General features: G+C 43.9%; 1 protein-coding gene across 1 annotated transcript in view; it reads right to left on the bottom strand.

Moving 5' to 3' along the window:
- The window catches only part of LOC138287084 (glycine N-acyltransferase-like), a 208,140-nt gene extending 192,654 nt beyond the window's left edge, over nt 1–15,486 (bottom strand). Inside the window, exon 1 of the mRNA XM_069227446.1 lies at nt 15,372–15,486. The gene's annotated coding sequence lies outside the window, so the exon portion shown is untranslated. The remainder of the gene's footprint in view (nt 1–15,371) is intronic.
- Between the last annotated feature and the right edge of the window lie 5,898 nt (nt 15,487–21,384).

The following is a 21,384-nucleotide window of genomic DNA, read 5'->3' as shown; positions in this document are numbered from 1 at the left end:
TGTGGTGAGGGGCTCCCCAACTGGTAACACTCTACAAGGGTCAGCCTCCTCCATTTGATCTTCAGGAAGCGCCACCTCTGTGGACTGAATTTCCGAGGCCCTGGTGAGTATATCATGACCCTGGGTCCAAGTCAATCAACTGTAGACACCCCTTGTTCCTCTCTTGCAATAGGAATAACAAGTGAAAAATGGAAATGGAAACATGGGGGGGGGGGCTATATTTGAACTGAATGCAGCTACCTGGCAGGGTTTTTTTGTGTAATCCTAGTCCAACTAGGCCTTCAGCCACATAGATGTATTTGACTAAGCTCATTTTAATCTAAATTCCCCCCTGGTGCTAATGGATCGTGAAATCTTCATCCTTGAACAGTATCTGAACGAATTAGGGAACAACAATTACAGAGGACCTTATGAGAAAAATACATTTGTTTTTTAGTTTATCCTCATCCTCTATTTCCCCAGAATTCAGTTTAGGCACATTTACCACATACATAAAACCTGACTTCCCATCATCCTCCTCGTACCCCCTCCCATATGCATCCCCTTGCTTGGACTCTGAAGGTAGAGACCCATTATGCTTGCTAATGTTGGGTACGGGTGGCCTATTTCCCATCACTATGGGCCTTACCTTGCTATGGCCGCTCCCTTAGGGGTGGGGGGGGGATGCAATAGCTGTGGTATGTGTGCAATTATATATGGGTCTGCCTCCTTCCGCTCCTTGAAACCCACGCCTTAATGGATTCTATACCTATCAGGTTTATGCCCTTTGTGCTCATCTTCCATGCTAGTGTGCGCTATACAGCGGAGATTAGTTGACAATCTGGCTCCAGCAGGGCTCGTGAGATGTTTATTGTTTTGAAATTTTTCTACAGTGCCGTTAGAGCCACTAGTTTTGCCCTTAGGTCTCTTATCCCATCCTGGATAATCATGGTTGCATTTATGTTACCTGGTGTTTTACTGTCAGTTGCCTCCCACTTTGTTTCCACATCAGTTAAAACCCCCTCACCCTCTCGTTTGAGACCCTCCCTGGCCTTCCCTAATGTTTGTTCAGGGCCACTACATGGTTGGTCATCTGAGAGGACAGAGAAGTCATTTATGCATATGATTTTAGGTTCTAGAGGAACACGGATAGAAACAACAAGCCTAGTGACAACTGCATTTTCTATGGCAACCTTTTGCGACGAGTTAGGTATCAAGTCAACTGGGGAAGTAGGTCTCTGGCTATCCGTCCCAGGTTTACTCATAAATTTTTTGCCAAATATAGGAACAACATTAGGGATAGACATTTCTTGTTTCTTACTTTTGGCTTTGTCAACACCCCCGCAGGGCTTCTACCTCTTTGATTAATATGTTGATGTCCTCTAATATAGTGTCAGTTTGAGGCTTGACGGCAGAGTCTTTGGCCATTAATTTTGTACTCTTGTTCTGTTTTCCTTCAAGTGACTTTGAGGCTTTGCGCTTACCCATCGGGCAAAGTCACATAGAATAAATGCAGAGGGCAGGGGTGACATAGTTATTGGCAAAGAATAAACTGAGAAAGTGTTTTATAAAATTTCACCCTTATAGCCAGTAGATAGGCAGGTGGTAAAGGATCCTCCTACTGCCCCAAGTAGGTCTGGGGTTTGTGGTCCCAGTGATGCTGTGAAATGCATGGTTAAAGTGACATTATAGTTAGGTGAGAATTTTAGTAGAAATGGAACATTTTAAACTCAAACAAACACTGAAATTTACCACTTGTAGTTAACTAAAGTAACTACAACTTGCAGAATTGCCAAGCACAGTGATATCATTAATTATGTTTTTTTCAGACACATTCAGTGATGTTATTAATGATATCCTAGGACATATCATGAGTGATGTAATATGTCAGGTCATAAGCAGTGCATGGCGAGGGTACAGACTTCCTGTTACCTCTTGGAAACCTGCTTGATGCAGAGGCTGCAGGTCACCACTTCGCAGCTCCTTGTTTTCACCTGAGGGATGGTGAAAAACTCCCACACAGTAGCGGACTGTTGTTTGTCTCTTTCTCCTGACTTCATTTTTCGTTTTGATGAAAACCCGAAATAAATTCTTTAAAAAGGTAAAAAAGACACCAGACACTGGACGGAGTGTGAGTCCTGTGAACTGCCACTCCCTAATAATAGAGAATGTAAACTGCCCGTCTATACATCAACTAATACCATCAGCCAATGAGATGGTGTTTCTATGTCTGTCATAGGTACTATGTCGAAGTCATTCGACACCGAAAAACACAGAAATGCCAATAAAATATTCAAGACACCATTTTTATTTAGAAATATCTAGGCTCAAATGTTAAGAAAACTAACCCTTCCTAGTGAACACAACATTTTCTTAGGAATTCCTGGACCTGTGGTAGTCCTGCAGTTCCCTCAACCAGGAAGTAAAACCCATGCGGTGTTCCCGAGCGGCAGTCTTATTAAATTGAAGGGTCTCGTTGGAGCACATACAGTATTGGTAGGTTAAAAAAAACCAAAATGAGCCATTTGATTGCCCATGCAGGAGTCTCTATTGAAATAACCCCCCCCAGAAACAACCTCAAATGATTTTGCTAACCACCATTCCTGGATTTGTGTTTAACAGAGAGAGTTTTCAAGCGCCAAGTGAGTCATTCGACATGCCTATGCAAGGTATGCCATCTGAAGATCATGACAACTGTCAGACCTGGCATAGCGTAGTCTTCTCCCAGACTTTTTGCCCTAACCCCTCCTGTTTTCTAGACTCGTTTTTGTTGGCATTAGGACTGCTAACCAGTGCTAATGTGCTCTCTCCCTAAAACGTGGTAACATTTACCTTCACATTTGTTTTCACTGTGACAATGTAATGTACAAACTAATGTTTAAAGACAGAAAAAGCACTGAAATTCATCAATGATATCTTAGTGAGCTAACTACAACTTGGGTCCTCACCATGCACTGCTTATGACCTCACATATTACATCACTCATGACACAGTAAATGACATCACTGATGACATCATGCAAGCATTTGCTCCTCAAATCACTCAGTAAAATGCTAGATTGTTTTAGAAAACAAATTAGGTAATAAAGGCCCCCAAACATATACAGCAAAGATTGACTATTTATGATGTGTGCGTGTAAGATTTAGAAATAGTGTAAAATTGGTGAAATACCTGATGCAATATGGCAAAGTTACATGGTGCACAATTTAACCACCAGTAAAATTTTAAGTGTAAACAGTTCTTCATTTAAACAAGTTAGAGACTGAGCGCAAGAATTGTGAGCTGTGAGTACAACAACCTTCAAAGGAAAGGCCCAAGAAGTAAAATTCCTTTGAAGCATGCATGTGAAGTAGATATTTATGTGGTGCTTTTGTGTGATGTAATGTCCCTATAAGTAGTGACTACACAGTAACAGTAGACACATCACATGACAGTGCCTATCTTAGGGACTTTTTTATTTGAGGAGTGTAAAGTGCCACTTTTTATTCTTTTCTCCCTGTGGAAAAGCAAAGAAATAAGTAAGATAAAATATTTAATCAAAAGAAATGGATATGTTTTTTGTGCATCTCTAAAATCACCATAGGAAATAATACTAACAAAACTGATTTCTAGAGAAAGACCTATGCAAAATACAAACCTGGAGCACTGATTAAAGAAATCTATTTTATGACAAAACACATCACAGACCAGGCAGTAGATGCCCCAGGGATGAGCAAACAAAATAAATAATCACTGTAGGGAGCAGGAAGCACACAGACAAGGATAAATAAAACTGAAAAACAAAGCTGACTACACTTATTTACTTGTTATACATAAAGGATCTGTGTGTATTTTTGTTTCATACTTTTTTACACAGAAACAGATAATAAAAACATTTGTGGGACCTGTCTTTGAAGAAACCCACTTCACATAAGAGAAACAAAAGATAAAGGCCCTCAATACAACCTCAGTGGTATTTTCAAAAGACCGCCGAGGCTGCGGGAGTCAGAATACCACCAGTGCTGGCGGTATTTCTGGCTCCCTACTACAACTTTTCCGCTGGGCCAGAGGACGGTAACAGTGTTAGCGTCCGCTGGCCCAGTGGAAAAGTCACATCAACATTCTTGCCGGCTCGTAATAGAGCTGGCAGCAATGCTGATGTGCAACTGGTGCAGTAGCACCCGTCGCGCATTTCACTGCCCGAAATTCGGGCTGTGAAATGAGCGACGGGGCTATGTCTGGAGGCCCCTGCACTGCCCATGCCAAGTGCATGGGCAGTGCAGGGGCCCCCCTGGGGCACCCCAAGTACCCCTTACTGCCAGCCTTTCCATGGCGGTGTTTACTGCCGTGGCCAGGCTGGCGGTCGGGGACTCATAATCCCCAGGGCAGCGGTGCTTGCTTTCGCCTGGCGGTATAGTGGAGGGGCTGGTGGTATGGCCGTGGTTATAGCACCACGGTCATAATAGCTGGCGGAACACCGCCAGCCTGTTGGCGGTGTTACCGCCAGCTTACCGCCGGCCTCCAGGGTCATAATGAGGCCCAACATTTACAATGTATTTTGAAAGTAAGCAATAAACCACCTCTTATTTATATCTTTAACTGCACCAAAAAAAATAAAAATAAGAAGGGGCATTATACATTTGTCATCCTCTCTGCATATTTATATATATATATATCTCTGTCTGTTAAGAATTCTTTAGGTTCTGGCTTGACAGCACAGCTTTTGCCAGACAATTTGGTGAGAATCACTAGGAGCAGGGCTTTGACTTCACTTCCATGTTGGGAGCCAGAATTGCATGTTTTGAGTGGGTAGTAGTTGTGTGCTTCCACAAAAAACTTTCAGGGGAACACATATGACATTGTGATGGTATTAAAGTATTTTAGATAACTAGATACTATACATTGTTTTTCTCTGCAATAGCACAGATAGGAGGAGGGTAGTCAGTAACGTATATTAATTTTTAGGTCTGGTTTGGCAGTGCAAATGTCACCTTTCCTTATATGATCACCAAAAAAGAGCTTTCAGAGTTCAGAGAGAGGGGGTTGGACTCCACTCACATGCTGGTCCACCTGAGTACAGGTTTTGAGTGGGCCAAATTAACATCCACTAAAACGACTGTGTAGGAAAATGGCTCCTTGTTGCAGTTACCCCCCCCACTTTTTGCCTGATATTGATACTGACTTGACTGAGAGTGTGCTGGGACCCTGCTAACCAGGCCCCGGCACCAGTGTTCTTTCACTAACAATGTACCATTGTTTCCACAATTGGCACACCCCTGGCACACAGATAAGTCCCTTGTAAAAGGTACCACTGGTACCAAGGGCCCTGTGACCAGGAAAGGTCCCTAGGGGCTGCAGCATGTGTTGTGCCACCCTAAAGGACCCCTCACCTAACACATGCACACTGCCATTGCAGATTGCGTGTGTGTTGGTGGGGAGAAAAAGGCAAAGTCGACATGGCATCCCCCTCAGGGTGCCATGCACACAAAACACTGCCTGTGGCATAGGTAAGGCAGGCTGCACTATACCACAGGTGAGGGCATAGCTGCGTGAGCAATATGCCCCTACAGTGTCTAAGTCCATTCTTAGACATTGTAAGTACAGTGTGGCCACATTAAGTATATAGGGCCTGATTCTAACTTTGGAGGACGGTGTTAAACCGTCCCAAAAGTGGCGGATATACCACCTACCGTATTACGAGTCCATTATATCCTATGGAACTCGTAATACGGTAGGTGGTATATCCGCCACTTTTGGGACGGTTTAACACCGTCCTCCAAAGTTAGAATCAGGCCCATAGTCTGGGAGTTTGTCAAAACGAACTCCACAGTTCCATAATGGCTACACTGAATACTGGGAAGTTTGGTACCAAACTTCTCAGAATAATAAACCCACACTGATGTCAGTGTTGGATTTATTAGAAAATGCACACAGAGGGCATCTTAGAGATGCCCCCTGTATTTTACCCAATCATTCAGTGCAGGACTAACTGGTCTGTGCCAGTGATGAAGCAGAAAATGAAGGTTTTACATTTATTAACGCGTAGACGTAGTGTGAAATAATCATGTGTGACTTTAACCGAACTAATAAAGATTGTACGGGGACAAAATGTGCCCTTAGGGTAGTTTGCCATCATTTATACGCGAGCTTTATATAACGTGGTGTATTAGAATTGCACTAATCCGACATAATCATAAACGTGTGCTACGATTTGCTTGTTTGAAATGTTTTAGCTTAGCATTACTTTAGCGGAGGCTTTGGCCTAGTTGCCTGGTCTCACGGTTTAGATGCTCGTATTTTTCCACTGTGCTAATAAACGTGTATTTCTGCTTGAAGCTGTACTTTTCCACAGAAACTGTTCACATGCTTATCTTAAAGTTAGTGCCAGCCTGGCATATTTTCTCCTTACTTCAAGGTCGATTTGCAGGTGCGGACAATGGAGGCTCTGAAAGTGAGCTAATTGGTAGACAATGTTGCAACTTGCGTACCCATCTCCAAGGATAATGTATGCTTAAGTAAAAGCTTGAGAACTGTCGTTTTTGATTGGACAAATTTGAAGCTAACCTATGAACCCTCCAATGGAAGACCCTACTGGATTCGAACTGTTGTCTATAAAAACCAGGTGCACGAGAAGAAGGTAGCCATTGAGAAATCATTGAGGCCATTACCCAGACACTACGCCATTTTGCAGACTTCGTAGCTATTATGGCCCACTTTGCTGCGACGCCATTTTGAGAGACTTTGATGCTTTCTCTAATCGAGAGAAAGAGACTTTAAATGATTCTGGCCCTAGAGACTTTAACTTTGATTTGTCCCTTTGCATGAAGTAGTAGTTTTACCTTGCCGCCGTGAGGCAATTGCCCCGTCCACCCCTGCCCCTTTGCCCCGTCCCATGCCGATCGAAACTGTACCCATGCTGACCGAAGAACGGTACCTGTGAGACGAAGACTTCCTTGTATGCTGATCGTAATTGGTAAATATGAAAGGAAATTGTAAAATTGCATTGTGTTTCCTTTAGGTAACCAACTGCTGATTTTGATAAGAGCCCTAGTTAGGAGTTTTTCTAAATTAATGTTGCTAAATTGTTTTTGCATGAAGTCCCACATGCCGATGCTAATTTGAGGTTAGACGAGGATTCCATATGTCGCACGATGCAATTTGAGATCTTGTTATGCTGACTAAATGTATGCGATTAGTTCATTACAGATTATCGTATTAGTGATTTGCATTGCTATTATCGAATGCCTTGTGATTCAAATGCTACATAGATTACACTTGTTTCGCCGCTATGGACAGCTATTAATGTTCATTTATGTTTATCATTTGGTGTTGAGACACATCTATATTGTGCTAGCTTTGTTAATATAGGGAAATAAATTCACTAACTTGCAATAAACTGGTGTGGTTATTCCTGACTGAAAGGTCAGGGTTCGCCGAAATGTATTCTGGATTAATTGTTAAGTGTTATGTTGATCAGGGTGTTGCTTATGTTCGTTATTGATTATTGATTTGACGCAATTGATCGATTAGGAGTACAGAGAGTCCCACTTAGTCAAAAGATTCATCGGCCTAAAGAGTGTCCGAATACAGGTAAAATTACTAGTACGGACCGCTCTATCACCAGCATGCCACTGAGAGATGAGTTTCTAACCCCCTGGAGTGAGAGCCTTTGTGCTCCATGGGGCCAGAAACAAAGCCTGCACTGGGTGGAGGTGCTTCACACCTTCCCCCTGCAGGAATTGTAACACCTGGCGGTGAGCCTCAGAGGCTCAGGGCTGGTGTTACAATGCCCCCAGGGCACTCCAGCAAGTGGAGATGCACATCCCCTGGACGAGCCCCCACTTTTGGCAGCAAGTCCAGAGGGATAATGAGAAAAACAAGGAGGAGTGACCACCTCCTTGAGAAATCCTCTATCTTGCTTTGGAGGAGTAGGACCAATAATCATAGGGATGTGCCTCCCTCCACAGAGGGAGTGGGCACAAGGAGGGTGTAGCCACCCTCAGGGACAGTAGCCATTGGCTACTGCCCCCTGACCCTAGCACACCCCTAAATTTTGTATTTAGGGGTGACCCTGAACCCAGATCATCAGATTCCTGACGACCTACAAAGATGAAGGACTGCTTAGCTGAAAAAACCCAGCAGAGAAGAAGGAAGACGACAACTGCTTTGGTCCAGCCCTACCGGCTACTTCAGAGAACCTGCACCAGTGACGCATGCTGCGGCCCAGCGACCTCTGCCGATTCAGAGGACTGCCCTGCACCTAAGAAGGATCAATAACTCCCGTGGACATCAGACCTGTCCAACCATGAAAGAAGAAACCATCTTTGAAGGGACTCCCACCTCACTCCAGAAGCGTGAGTCCCCAACACTCTGCACCCGACGCCCCCGGCCCGTGTCCAGAGGAACTAACTATCCAGAGAGGACCCCCAGGTGACTCCGACGATGTGTGCACCCTGGGCTGACCTCCCTGCACCCCCACGATGATGCCTGCAGAGGGAATCCCGAGGACCCCCCGACCGTGACTGCCCGGGATGAGGATATCCGATGCCTGGAGAAGCACTGCACCCACAGCCCCCAGGCCCGTGAGAAACGGACCACTGGTGCAGCAACGACCAGCAGGCAGCCCTCATCAGTGCCCAGTTGGCGGCTGACCTGAGAAGCCCCCCTGTGCCCTGCCTGCAGTGACTGAGTGACCCCCGGGTCCCTCAATTGAATCCTATTGAACACCCGATGCCCTGTTTGCCCACTGCACCCGGCCGTCCCTGTGCCGCTGAGGGTGTGTGTTGTGTGCCTACTTGAGGCCCCTCCTGTGCTCTGCCAAGCCCCCCTAGTCTGACCTCCGACAACGTGGGTACTTACCTTCAAGTAGATTAGAACCGGAGTACCCCCTGTCTCCATAGGCGCCCACGTTATTTCGTTATTTTGGCTCCTGTTTGACCTCTGCACCTGACCGGCCCTGTGTTGCTGGTGCTGGGTGCTTGGGTTTGCCTTGAACCCCCAACAGTGGGCTACCTATGCCCTGGAGCCTGAACCCTTAAGCGTGGTACTTACCTCAGAAACTGTACTTTACTCACCTCCCCCAGGAACTGTTGAAAATTGTAGTGTCCACTTTTAAAGTAGCTTTTTGCCATTTTAATGAAAACTGTGTACAATGTTGATTTTATTCAAAGTCCTAAGTATTACTATGCAAAGTACCTTTCATTTGATGTACTTACCTGCTAAATGAATCTTGTGGTTCTAGAAATTTATTAACAAAATAATTTTTTTCTACATAAAAACTTATAGGCCTGGAGTTAAGTCATTGAGTGTGTGTTTTCACTTATTGCTTGTGTGTGTACAACAATTGCTTAACACTACCCTCTGATAAGCCTAACTGCTTGACCACACTACCACAAATAAAGCATTAGTATGATCTATTATTGCCTCTGTCAAGCCTCTTGGGGAACCCCGGACTCTGTGCACACTATGGGCCTCATTATGACCCTGGCGGCCGGCGGTACACTGGCGGTAACACCGCCAACAGGCTGGCGGTGTTCCACCAGTGTAATATGACCGTGGCGCATTAGCCACGGCCATACCGCCGGCCCGTCCACTTGACCGCCAGGCTTCCAGGCTGCTTTCGGGCACTGAAATGCATGACGGGTGCTGCTGCACCTGCTGCACATCAACATTGCCGCTGGCTCTATTATGAGCCGGCTGCAATGTTGATGTGACTTTTCTGCTGGGCCAGCGGACGGAAACGCTGTTTCTGTCCGATGGCCCAGCAGAAAAGTCATAATAGGGAGCCACCAATACCGCCAGCACTGGCGGTATAGTGGCGCCCGCGGCTTCGGCGGTCTTTTCGAAAGACCGCCGAAGTGGTAATGAGGGCCTATATCTCATTTTGATATAGTATATACCGAGCCTGCTTCCTACATACTGCATGTATTTTTTGGCTTGTGGCACAGTTTAAAAATGTGTACTTTCATGGCTGTATTGCCGGATGGTTGCCATGTGAACACTTTACACTCAGTGCAATGAGCTTAAGTTTGTTATGGAGACAAGATAATGATAAACACTATGGGCCTCATTACGATTTTGGTGGTCACTAGACTGCCAGACTCGCAGATGGGGGTCGGACGACCAGCAATGCGGTGGTCCAACTGCCACATTACAACCCTGGCGGTCAGGCCACCAGGGAACTGCCAGCTCTGCCAGGATCAGAGATCCCGGTGGTCTGGAGGTTGAGGGTGGTCCTAATCCGACAGGGGATTACAACCTCATTCTCCGCCAGCCTTTTCATGGCGGTAGCACCACCATGAAAAGGCTACTGAAGAATGGGTGCAGGGGGCCCCCCTGGCCTGCACCCTCGCAATGTTCATTACAGACAGTGAACATTGCGAGGGTGCTAGTGCACCCTGCAAGCTACAGCATTGCCGCGGCTCGTTTATGAGCCTGAGGCAATGCTGTAGCCTGTTTCCCGCTAGGCCTGTGGGCAGAAACTCAGGTTTCCGCCTGCAGACCTAGCGGGAAACTCTCAATGGGCCTCGTGGGGAGGTAGCCTGTTTGGCGGCAACCTCCCAGTCAGAAGTTCGGCAGACGATAAAAAACGTCTGTTGAACTCGTAATGATCCCCTATATACCTGATTGTTTAGTATGGAAAAGCTACTTTGATTGCGAAAAGCATATGGAAAAGTCACTAGTCATCTCAAAGTGGGTTGTTATTACTCTGAATTAAAGCCCACTGATAGAATTTCCTACATGGAATATCAAAGATCGCCTTAGCAGGCGAGGGTTTGTGGTGTTGGTTAACCCTCTGATAAACAATGGGTATAGAAGATTTGCACTGTAAGAACCCTTGTTAATCCTATTTGGGAGAGATACTATTTTGCTTTGTCAGCAGTAATTTTGTATACATATACAGTTTTATGAATGTATGCCTGATGATTACCTTTTGGGAAAGCTCATGCTGAGTTCAGTAGGCCCGAGGAGGTATGTTGACAAGCCAATGATAACAGCTATGGTGTTGCGTAGCCCAAGTCTGCAAATTTTGGCTTCCATTCTCACTGAGATGAGTCCATCATCACTTTAGCAGGGAAGAGCAGCATATAGTAGCTCCACAAACCCACTGAGCATACCTACCAGGGTGGGGTCTGTGCTTTCTGGGTTACTAACAGTCCCTCAAAAACTTTAGGGATGCACTTGTAATCCAAATGATCTTTCATTAATGAGTTACACACTCAAGGATCACTAGAAACTGAATATGCATTTCGGCACATTTATTTTAAAATGTTTATTTAAAAACTCCTGAATGTAGTGCACACAACATTATTTGGTTACATCACACGTCGTGTTTTTTGCCTTGTGGCAAAGTTTATACATTTGTACTTTTATGACTGTATTGCTGGATGGTTGCCTTGTGGAAAATTTACGCTCAGTGCAATGGGCTTAAGTTTGTTGTGGCAACAAGATAATGATAAACACTGCATGCCTTATTGTTTATTATGCAAAGTTATGGTGTTTGTGAAAAGCATATGCTAAAGCTAATAGGCATCTAAGGGTGGGTTGTTATTATTCTGAATTAAAGCCTACTGATAGGTTTTTGCTACATGGGATATCAAAGATGACCTCAGCAGGCAAGGGTTTTTGGTGTTTGTTCCCCCCTCTGTCAGACATTGAGTAGAGAAGATTTACACTGTGAGATCCCTTGTTAGTTCTAGTTAGGAGAGATACTCTTTTGCTCTGCCAGCTGTAATTTTGTATATATTGGCAGTTTTATGAATGTATGCCTAATGGTTGCCTTGTGGGAAAGCTTATGCTCAGTTCAGGAAGCCCGAGGTGTTAAGATGACAAGTCAATGATAGCAGCTATGGTGTTTGGTAGACCAGGCTGCAAAGTTTGGCTTCCTTACTCATGGAGGCCGGGACATTGAGTTGAGTCCACCATCGCTTTAGCAGGAAAGACCAGCTTACAGTAGCTCCACAAACCAAGTGAGCATGCCTACTGGTGTGGGATCCATGCTTTTTGGGTTACTAACAGACGGTGATGCAGTTGTAATCCAAATGACCTTTCATTAACTAGTTACACATACAAGGATCACTAGAAACAGAATAGGCATTCCTGAATCTAGGGCTCACAAAACCTTTTGGCAACATCTTAGAATATAAAAATTAAAAGTAGCTGTGCATTTCATGAACGGAGAAAACAACAGGGACGATTGATTGTAACATCACAGTTTGTAGCTGTTAACACCCTTATTATACTATCTGTAGGTGCTATGCTACGAGCAGATGAATAGATAACAAGTCTATTTCTAGAGTTTCAAAGGTGGTGAGCATATCTGCGACAAAAATGTTTGTTTTGTGTTTAGAATATCTTGCATGATATTTCAGGCACAAGGGCAAAGGGATTATGTCAGTGTGAAAACATAATCCCGGCACCAGTCAGGTAAAGCATCAGAGCCTTGGAGAGCCTTGCTGGAGCCTTCTTCGGTTAAGGTGGAATCTGGTGCCATGCCTACCTAGATCTGCATTTGGATTGGTGCCGTGGGTGAGGTTCCTCTCTCCTCAGTGGTCAGTTCTGGGGGCTTATGTAGGATATACCATTGACTTTTAGCCTGCATTGCAGAATCAAATAGGGATTTTAAGATGCTTGATCTAACCAGACTAAACGAGTGGGATGCAATATATCTCACTTACTTAAAAAGTCCCTAAGCATTTGTATCATCTTGAGTTCATGTTTACTTTAAGTGTCTACTTATAAACCTTTGAGATATAGAGGTAGATATCGAGAGGATGTACTAGGCTTGTGGCTCCTGATGGTGTTTTACTTTAGGCTAAATGCTGTTTAGATAAAAAATTGACAAAAATGCTTCCTTTGAGTTAAAGTGCAAACAGGCTAACTGAAATTGATTCTGTCCTGCATTTGTTTAAGAATTTCAAACTTTGTATTCAAGCTAAAATAAAGTAGCCTAAAAACAAGTGATTAAAATAAATAAAATAATAGAACTATAGAAGGAAATGGTCATAGTGTTCATAACATCCCTGGAATAACTCCTAAACTAAACAATTACTGAATGTACTTTGCATGAGTCTGATTATCATAACTTCATGACACATTTACAGAGTAGATGAATATGCTAGAAACGTGCATTTCATGGAATAACAGTTCACCACATGTGTGTTTAATAATATGTTCCCATACTGAAATGAATGGGGTTTCTACATTGGAAGCCATGAATTTCATGACTATAGCCTTGACTGGTGTGTAGGGAAGGGTCATGCCTGACACTATAGGTCTGGTCTGTTTAATATGAAAAGACAGTAGATCTGGCTTATTTACTGTGATAAAGCATACAATGGAGTCAGAAGGCCGCTAGGAGTGGATTTTTCACTTTATGTTACAGGCTGTAGAAAAGTATTTGGTTACATGTAATCTCAAAAATCACTACCATAGGCAAGTGTTAAGTTGTTTGTCACCCATTCTAGCAAACCATGTGTGTAGAATTCCACTGTGATGATTCTTGTTTGGCCCTATTGAGGGGCCTGTATATTGTTTTGCCAACTGTAATTTTGTACATATTAGTAGTTTTATAAATGTATGCCTGATGGTTGCCATCTTCTGCAAACTTCTGTAAGCCTAGGTTGTATATAGTGTCAAGTCTTTGGTGACGGGATATAAGCTTTATCAGTTCACTGTGAAATGTTATACCAGGTTCCTTAGATGTGATATGTGTATAATGAAACATTTTGACAAAGCAAGTAGGACTTACCTACTCAATTTTAATAGTGTGTTAAAGCAAACTGTGTTAAAGGGTGCATTGTTATTACACTGTGCTAAAGGCTATAGGCAGGCATTTTGTTACATGGAATCTCACAAGTTATGTAGTAGGTCAGGGGTTTGGTGCTGGTGACCCACCTAAACAAATAATAGTGACAGGTGATTTGCACTATAATAATCCTTATTAGGCTCTGTTATTAGGGATTTTGTAATATTTTGGCAACTGTATTTTGTACATATTTTATTTTTTCTACATGTAACATTTTAATTCATGTTGCATATGGTGCTGATAATGTGTGTTGTTTATTGTGGTTGTGCTAGAGGGTGAATAGAAGGATTATTCAGAGATGAGTGCAAAGATGAGTGACACAGTGTGTGTATGAAGACCTATTGCATATCTACACAAAAGGCACTTTCATTCATACCTACTAACATTGCTAATGCTTGTTTTAATATACTGATTTTGTTTTTTGTCTGGTCCTTGTTGTGCGCAGCAGTTGCTTTACTTTCTTTTCGATTAGCTGACTTGTATCTTTCTGCATGTTTGGGGAACTACTTTTTGGGGTTTGTTTTTGTTTAAGCACTTGAAGTGAGTGCAGGTGCTTTTGGGTTCACTCCCTCGTGTGCAGCTCCCCTGACCAAATCCACACCATCCTCCCTGAGCTCTCCATGTTGCCCCCTGTCACTCCACTAGCTCTCTTTTATTTTATGTTATGTGTATTTGCATGGAGCACTGCTCACATCGAAGGGTATCCTGGCTGGTGCAGAGGAGTAGCTCTCCCTCTTTACTCTCTGACGTCCGGGCTGCTTTTATGCCGCCGACCTCATGTGCTCCATTTTGCTCCCAGCTCTTCCCACCTTATCTATTGCTTCCTCCTCTTTGGATTTATTTTAATAAATTATCCCCTCCATGTTGCTGCTCCCCCACTCACCCCTGTTCCTTCTGTTTCATTGCTCATCCACCCCGTGCGATAATAATAAGAAAAAACAAGCATTAGGTTTTGCCTATGGGATTTATAATATGTTAAGAGGTGTGGGGGCACTGAATGAGTTCAGAAAGAATGGTGTGAGTGCTCTCTGTGCAGTGTGAGTGGTGCATTAACGAAGATTGATAGGTGTTCTTAATGCTTCTAAAACCCTCAAACAGTGGGCTGAATTTAGCAATATAAGATAATTGTACACTTGTGTCATCAGACCTTTACCATGCTTTCAGTTCCACGGTTACTGCCTCGGTTATTGCCGACAAAGCAATACTGGAGATATGTGTACCAGTGTGATCCATGCCCACAACAATGGCCAAATATCCCCTCCTTTGAGCAGGCGAAGTATCGGAGTAAAGAAATCTCAGCATATTTTGGATTTTTATAGTGTTACCCAGGTGTCCTGAATGCCCCATATTCTGATATTGCCATTCTGATGAGACCGGTTGTTTCCTTGTTTCCTCAGCCCCATTGAGTACCAGGGTCAATTGTATGGAGTGCGTTAAGGGAAAAAATGGCAGTCTTCTGCATGCAGCAGTCAGATAAAACATGGCTGTTTCGATAATGTAGTGACCACCACATTCTCACCCGAGTTAAAGGCTCCATCAAAACAGTTAAAGCAATTGATTCCATGTTTTGAAAATAAAAATTCTTTACTCGCTGTTCTGTACTTACTGTTGTTGATTAGTGTAGAAGGTGGTCACCGTCATGTCGGAGCCAGATTAGTGCCGCAAAGGGCTTGGGCATTTTCCTTGGATTGCCTCTGAAAAGAGAAGCAGCTTGGAGTTCATGTAGGTATAGCATCCATTTAACAGGTACTGTGCATGAAAACACCAATTTATAATTTTTAAGGTGCCCATCCAGTAGCAGTTAGGTTTCAAGAACAAAAGTGGGTTGTGACCTTCTTGTCACATCAAATTCCAAAGGCCCGCCAGTGAAGTATGATATATTGAATGTTTTGCAAGTGTAATAAGTACCTCTGGCCAGCAGAAGGCACTATAACTATATGATATACCCGATGGTGGTAGGACATAGGGGTTCTGAAGACGTATTAATACAGTAAATAAATATGACTTATGTAACCAAATGAGAATGCATGGAAAACCTACAGAAAAACATAAGCAGAGAAAGTAGTTGCATGTTAGTACCAAACCGAAACAAAATAAAAATGTGTCGAGGGTGATACTCGTGTTTGATTCTCGAAAGAGCTCATGATCAACTGTTAGAGTTTCTCTTAATAAACATGCCAATAAAATTTTCGATAGGTGGGTGAGGCTCTCCTCGCATGAAGTATTCTCTGCGTCCTCTCTGTCATAACTCAATGTGTTATAAATCTGACCCACATGGTGCTGCGTTAAATCACTAGTTCGTTCACCACAGAATCGGTTTGTTAATGGTCAAAGGTGTGGCTACATTGATTTCCTCAATCTTAACGTGTAACCTATATAGAGTGGTATGAAAAAATGAGTGCTCCCACCAAGGTATATACAATGTAATGTCCAATTATAAAACAACCCATCATGTGATGTATGAGAGATAGTGAATAAGCAAAACGTATGCAACTGCTGCCTGACTCCAAGATGTCGGCAGTCTCACAAGGGCCAAGACGGGGATGTGTTGAGATGGTTGATGGTTATCATTGAAGTGCTGTGTGGGAGGAGGGAAAATGGGTGGGGAGGGGCAACATGATGGACAGAGACGAACTGTAGAGAGCCATGCACTCAGCAGAAAGTAAAAAAAAAAAAAGCACGGGGCAAGCACTGTGCAGGCAAAAGCTTAAAAAAAGTCCCCCAAAGCAGATGAAAACAGTACTTGGGCCACAGGAGACTGATAAGAGAAAGACTCGAGGAGACAGGAAATAGCATGCTGCAGCCAATACACACAGAGGAAAAGTAAGTGGCAAGCACAGGAATCAATGAAAATTAAGGTGGTGGGATGTAAGGACCTTTTATGATTTATATTAACAATAGATTTCACAAGCATAGCACAATCGCTGCGCAGGCGAAACCTAAAAACCTATCTATGGTCTCCAATTAAGTTGTACGTCACTCTGTTGAGGACATCATTGTTGAACCCTCTTAGGAGGGTGCTAAATGCTATTAATTGCTCAATTTACAATTCCCGGCTGAGAAAAAGCAAAGATGTTTGATGTGGTCAAATGGCAATTAGCAGTCGGTAACGTCCATCAGAGTATCGACTGCATGACTAGCAGCGTCTGACATGTTTTCTTAATGTTCTGCTTCGAGTAACATAGACAAACCATCTGTACTTAGCCTGTTGCAGGTCACTGCTTTGGACTTTTGCATGATATATAAAGAATGTTTCAGTTCTTTGAAATGTCTTAGCCCTTACTGTAAACAGTAGGGAGGTTGATGATATGTGTATGGTCATCAATATATGTGGGTCTGATGGACAATTTTTTTGATATGCGTGAGAGTGGCATGTTTGAAAGCCACAGATATTGGGCCTAATACCAGTTAGCATTTGATAAGTTTCTTTAAGGACTGTCCTTTGGAGGATACACAAGCATTATTTTGAGAGGAGCTGGTCTGTCACCGTCGCTCTCGGTTTATTCCCAGTGGTGTCTACTCCTGCTGGTCAGTCAGGTTTGCACAGAACACAGTGGTGGGGTTTCTGTCTCAGTGTGGTGGAACAGAGTGTGGTATATTTGTCAGTGGTGAGCGTAAATATGCTGTTCAACCCGGAGTGTAAACATGCAAGAAACTCTAGAGAACAGAACAGGCATATCGGTGAGGAAAGAACATCCCAAATATCAAATATAAAAACTAGGTATGAAACCCAAATATCAAATGTAAAAGCTAGGTATAAAAGATCAAATGAGAGAGTGACATCTCTACGGATGGTGCTCAGTTGCCTTTCCATCCTTCTATAATCCCCATCGATCCTACCTCTGGGACTGAAACTGCATTGGCAGTTATCGAAGGTGAGGTAGGTGAACTAGGAAAACATCAGCTGGGTGCTGGTCACTTACCCACAGGCCTCAGCTAGCCAAGAAAGGTCATCAAGCAGGTGAAAACTCAGTAAAGTGTTAAGGATACAAATTTGGGGGACTATGGCCCGTATTTATACTTTTTGACGCTAAACTGCGCTAACGCAGTTTAGCGTAAACATTTTTTGCGCCGGCTAACGCCATTCTGAAGCGCCATGCGGGCGCCGTATTTATTGAATGGCGTTAGCCGGCGCAAGCAGACCGGCGCTGCCTGGTGTGCGTGGAAAAAAACCACGTACACCAGGCAGCGCCGGCGTTGGGAAAAATGGCGCTAGGGCGTCTTAAAAATGGTGCAAGTCAGGTTGACGCCAAAAAATCGCCTCCACCCGATTTGCGCCATTTTTAACGACGCCCAGACGCCATTTACATGACTCCTGTCTTAGTAAAGACAGGAGTCATGCCCCCTTGCCCAATGGCCATGCCCAGGGGACTTATGTCCCCTGGGCATGGTCATTGGGCATTGAGGCATGTAGGGGGGCACAAATCAGGCCCCCCTATGCCACAAAAAAATATAAAAAAAAAAAAATATTTATACTTACCTGAACTTACCTGAATGTCCCTGGGGTGGGTCCCTCCATCCTTGGGTGTCCTCCTGGGGTGGGCAAGGGTGGCAGGGGGGGTCCCTGGGGGCATGGGAGGGCAGCTGTGGGCTCATTTTGAGCCCACAGGTCCCTTAACGCCTGCCCTGACCCAGGCGTTAAAAAGTGGCGCAAATGCAGGGTTTTCTGCCCCGCCAACTCCCGGGCGTGATTTTTGCCCGGGAGTATAAATACGACGCATTTGCGTCGCAGTCATTTTTTTGGACGGGAACGCCTACCTTGCATCTCATTAACGCAAGGAAGGCGTTCACGCTAAAAAATGACGCTCTTTACTCATACTTTGGCGCTAGACGCGTCTAGCGCCAAAGTATAAATATGGCGTTACTTTTGCGCCGCATTTGCGTCGAAAAAAACGACGCTAATTCGGCGCAAACGGAGTATAAATATGCCCCTATGTCCCAAAGGCTCTAGGCTGTATTCAGCAAAATAGCTTTTTCATCATCATCGTGATTTGCTGTCAAAAGACCACCTTCTTCTAGTAACATCCCTCCCCCCTTGCCCTCGAGAACACCCTCATCACAGAGATTAAGAGCTACAAAGCCATAAATAAGGGGTATCTCGACAATTCAAACAGTCAACCTTCTAGTTCAGCTCAGCCAATGTGAACATAGTGCAATAGCAGCACGGGTCACTGAAGAAAGTTAAATTATTTAAACGGGTCACCCCTTCAGACCGAAAGAAAGATGAGTTAAATCCACTGAACACCTTTCAGTTGGAGAAAATGATTGACAGACTTCAGAAATGCAGTTCAACGGAGAGACTTGCACTCAATTCGCCAAAAAAAGGAATGTGCAGGGAAAGTTGCGTAAGTAATACGAGCTCAAGCCACACATGACTGAAGACAGTCATATAAAGAAGGAAGTCCAACATGCACGAATCTCGTTATAGGGTCTGAAACATCTGAACGCGCAGCTCTGTCACTTGCGGATTTTCCCTTACAGGAAAAGTACCACGACCAGGAAGGTTGATCGACCTCATCTCCAGCTCTCCTTCATCAAAATAAGCAGCGGTGTGAAAGCAGCGAAGCAAAATGGGTGCTGGCCTATGTGGTTATGAAAAAGGTGCACATCACTACCAAAATCTGCTTCAACTTAGAACGTTCTTCTATCGGAGCTCAGTAGCTACGTTTGAGCCTAAGCATGTGCGCAGTTTAAAGATCTTAATATTAAAAGTATTTTTATATTTCCATAGGCTACTAAAAGACATGCAAATTGGCTACCCAAATTATGTCAACCAGCTTACCCCAGCGTTGTTTTGTGGAGCTAGCCTTGCATGCTTGGGAACCATCTGGTTTTTCTGAGAAAAGCAGTTATAGAGTTCTACAAGACAAAACAAACGTCTGACCACAATAATATATATATATATATATTTTATAGTTCGACAGTAACACAATCCTAATGGTAAATAGACTCCCAGTTACAGTTTGGGTAAAGCCCAGAGTTTCAGCCATTCTGGAAATGTTTGGCTTTCGGTTCTAGGATTAATGAAGAGGCCTTCATGAGGGCAGCAACCAAGCACCTCCAGGTATTGAAAACAAGAATAATTAACAACCTATGATATACGGCTTCTACCATTTCCAAGTCTTCAAAAAACTGTAAAATAAAAGCAACAAGGTGATCTACAGGGGAGATACGAAGACACAGCTAAGCACCCTGACTAGTTGTCTGGGGAAAATATGAGTGTAGATAATAAAAAACACAGAAATAGTTTTTCATCGCAATGGATGTATTTGGTACTTGACGCTTGATTTTCAACAGTTTGCATTTGTCAAGACCTTTCGCTTTTGTGGCTTACACTCGCAGAACAAAAGAAAGTGCTCCATTCTTGGGAAGTATTACCGCAACGGGGCGCATTCACTCCTTTTATTTACAAGTATGGCGGTTAATAACTTCTACTTTGGGTGAGCACTGTACAGCAGACTAAAGGAAGGGTGCGCTGCCAAGCGCTACAATGACGTGACTAATTACGAAGCAATAGTTAACTAGAGTGGGTCCCTGCATGGGCCCCGCAGAGATTGGTGAGTGCCATGTGCAAATAAAAGTGAGCACTAGAATGGCTCCCTGATTCGGCCCCAGAGGGACTGGTGAGTGTGCATGGCGATGGGAGCATTGGCTTCCCACAAGTACACGGAGGTGCTGACACGCTTAGAAGAAGCAAGTTCCATCAAAGCAGATGAAAACAGTACTAGGACCACGGGACACTGATCAGAGAAACACAGGGAGGAAACAGGAAAACAGCATGCTAGAACCAATAGAAATGGAGGAAAAGTAAGTGGCAAGCACACAAACCAATGACATGCAAGGGCTGGATGTAAATCCCTTTTAACATTTCTATTATAAACAATAGATTTCAGGTGAAACCTTAAAATTGGAGGGCCTGCAAACTAAAAAATGCTTCTGGTCTGTTACACTTTTAGAAAAGTTATTTGGCACTGGTGAAACGTTTTTCATTTACCAATCTAAGTGGTATCTTGGATTAGTAAAAAGCAAACATTGGCAAAGCCAATAGGTTTCACCTATGTAAAATCTATTGGCTTTGTCAATGTTTACTTAGATATGTTTAGTAGAACATAGCGCGACAACACAGTCAGAGTTGACAGTGTCATATCACTTTGTTCACTTTGTTTTTTATTGTCATGCTGCACAGCAAATCCAGTTCTGTGCATTATGTCTAAATAAATATTAACAAAGCCAAAGAGCTCTCGTGTTATGCCAGCGCTATTGGCATTGTTAACCCCTTGGGTGCCCTGGACGTAACGTTTACGGATTGGGCAGCACCGCTCGGGTGCCCAGGACGTAACCGTTACGTCCAGAGAGGGGCCCACGGGAGAAGCGCTAGCGCTCCCACCGGGGGCCTGGCACCCCCCTCCCCTGGGCAGGGGTGGAAGGGGAATTGCTTCCCCTTCCACCCCTGCCCCCCTGGCCACTCTGTGGCGTCTGATGACATCATCAGAGGCTGCTGAGCTTCCAGCGAGGATCGGAGGAGAAATGCAAAAGCATTTCTTCTCCGATCAGAGAGGCATGAAAGGAGAGGAAAGGCCTTTCCTCTCCTTTCATGTCTCTCTCAGCATTTCTGCTGC

The sequence above is a fragment of the Pleurodeles waltl genome, chromosome 4_1 (genome assembly GCF_031143425.1).
Source record: "Pleurodeles waltl isolate 20211129_DDA chromosome 4_1, aPleWal1.hap1.20221129, whole genome shotgun sequence".
Lineage (NCBI taxonomy): Eukaryota > Metazoa > Chordata > Amphibia > Caudata > Salamandridae > Pleurodeles > Pleurodeles waltl.
This window is presented reverse-complemented; position numbering and strand designations above follow the sequence as displayed.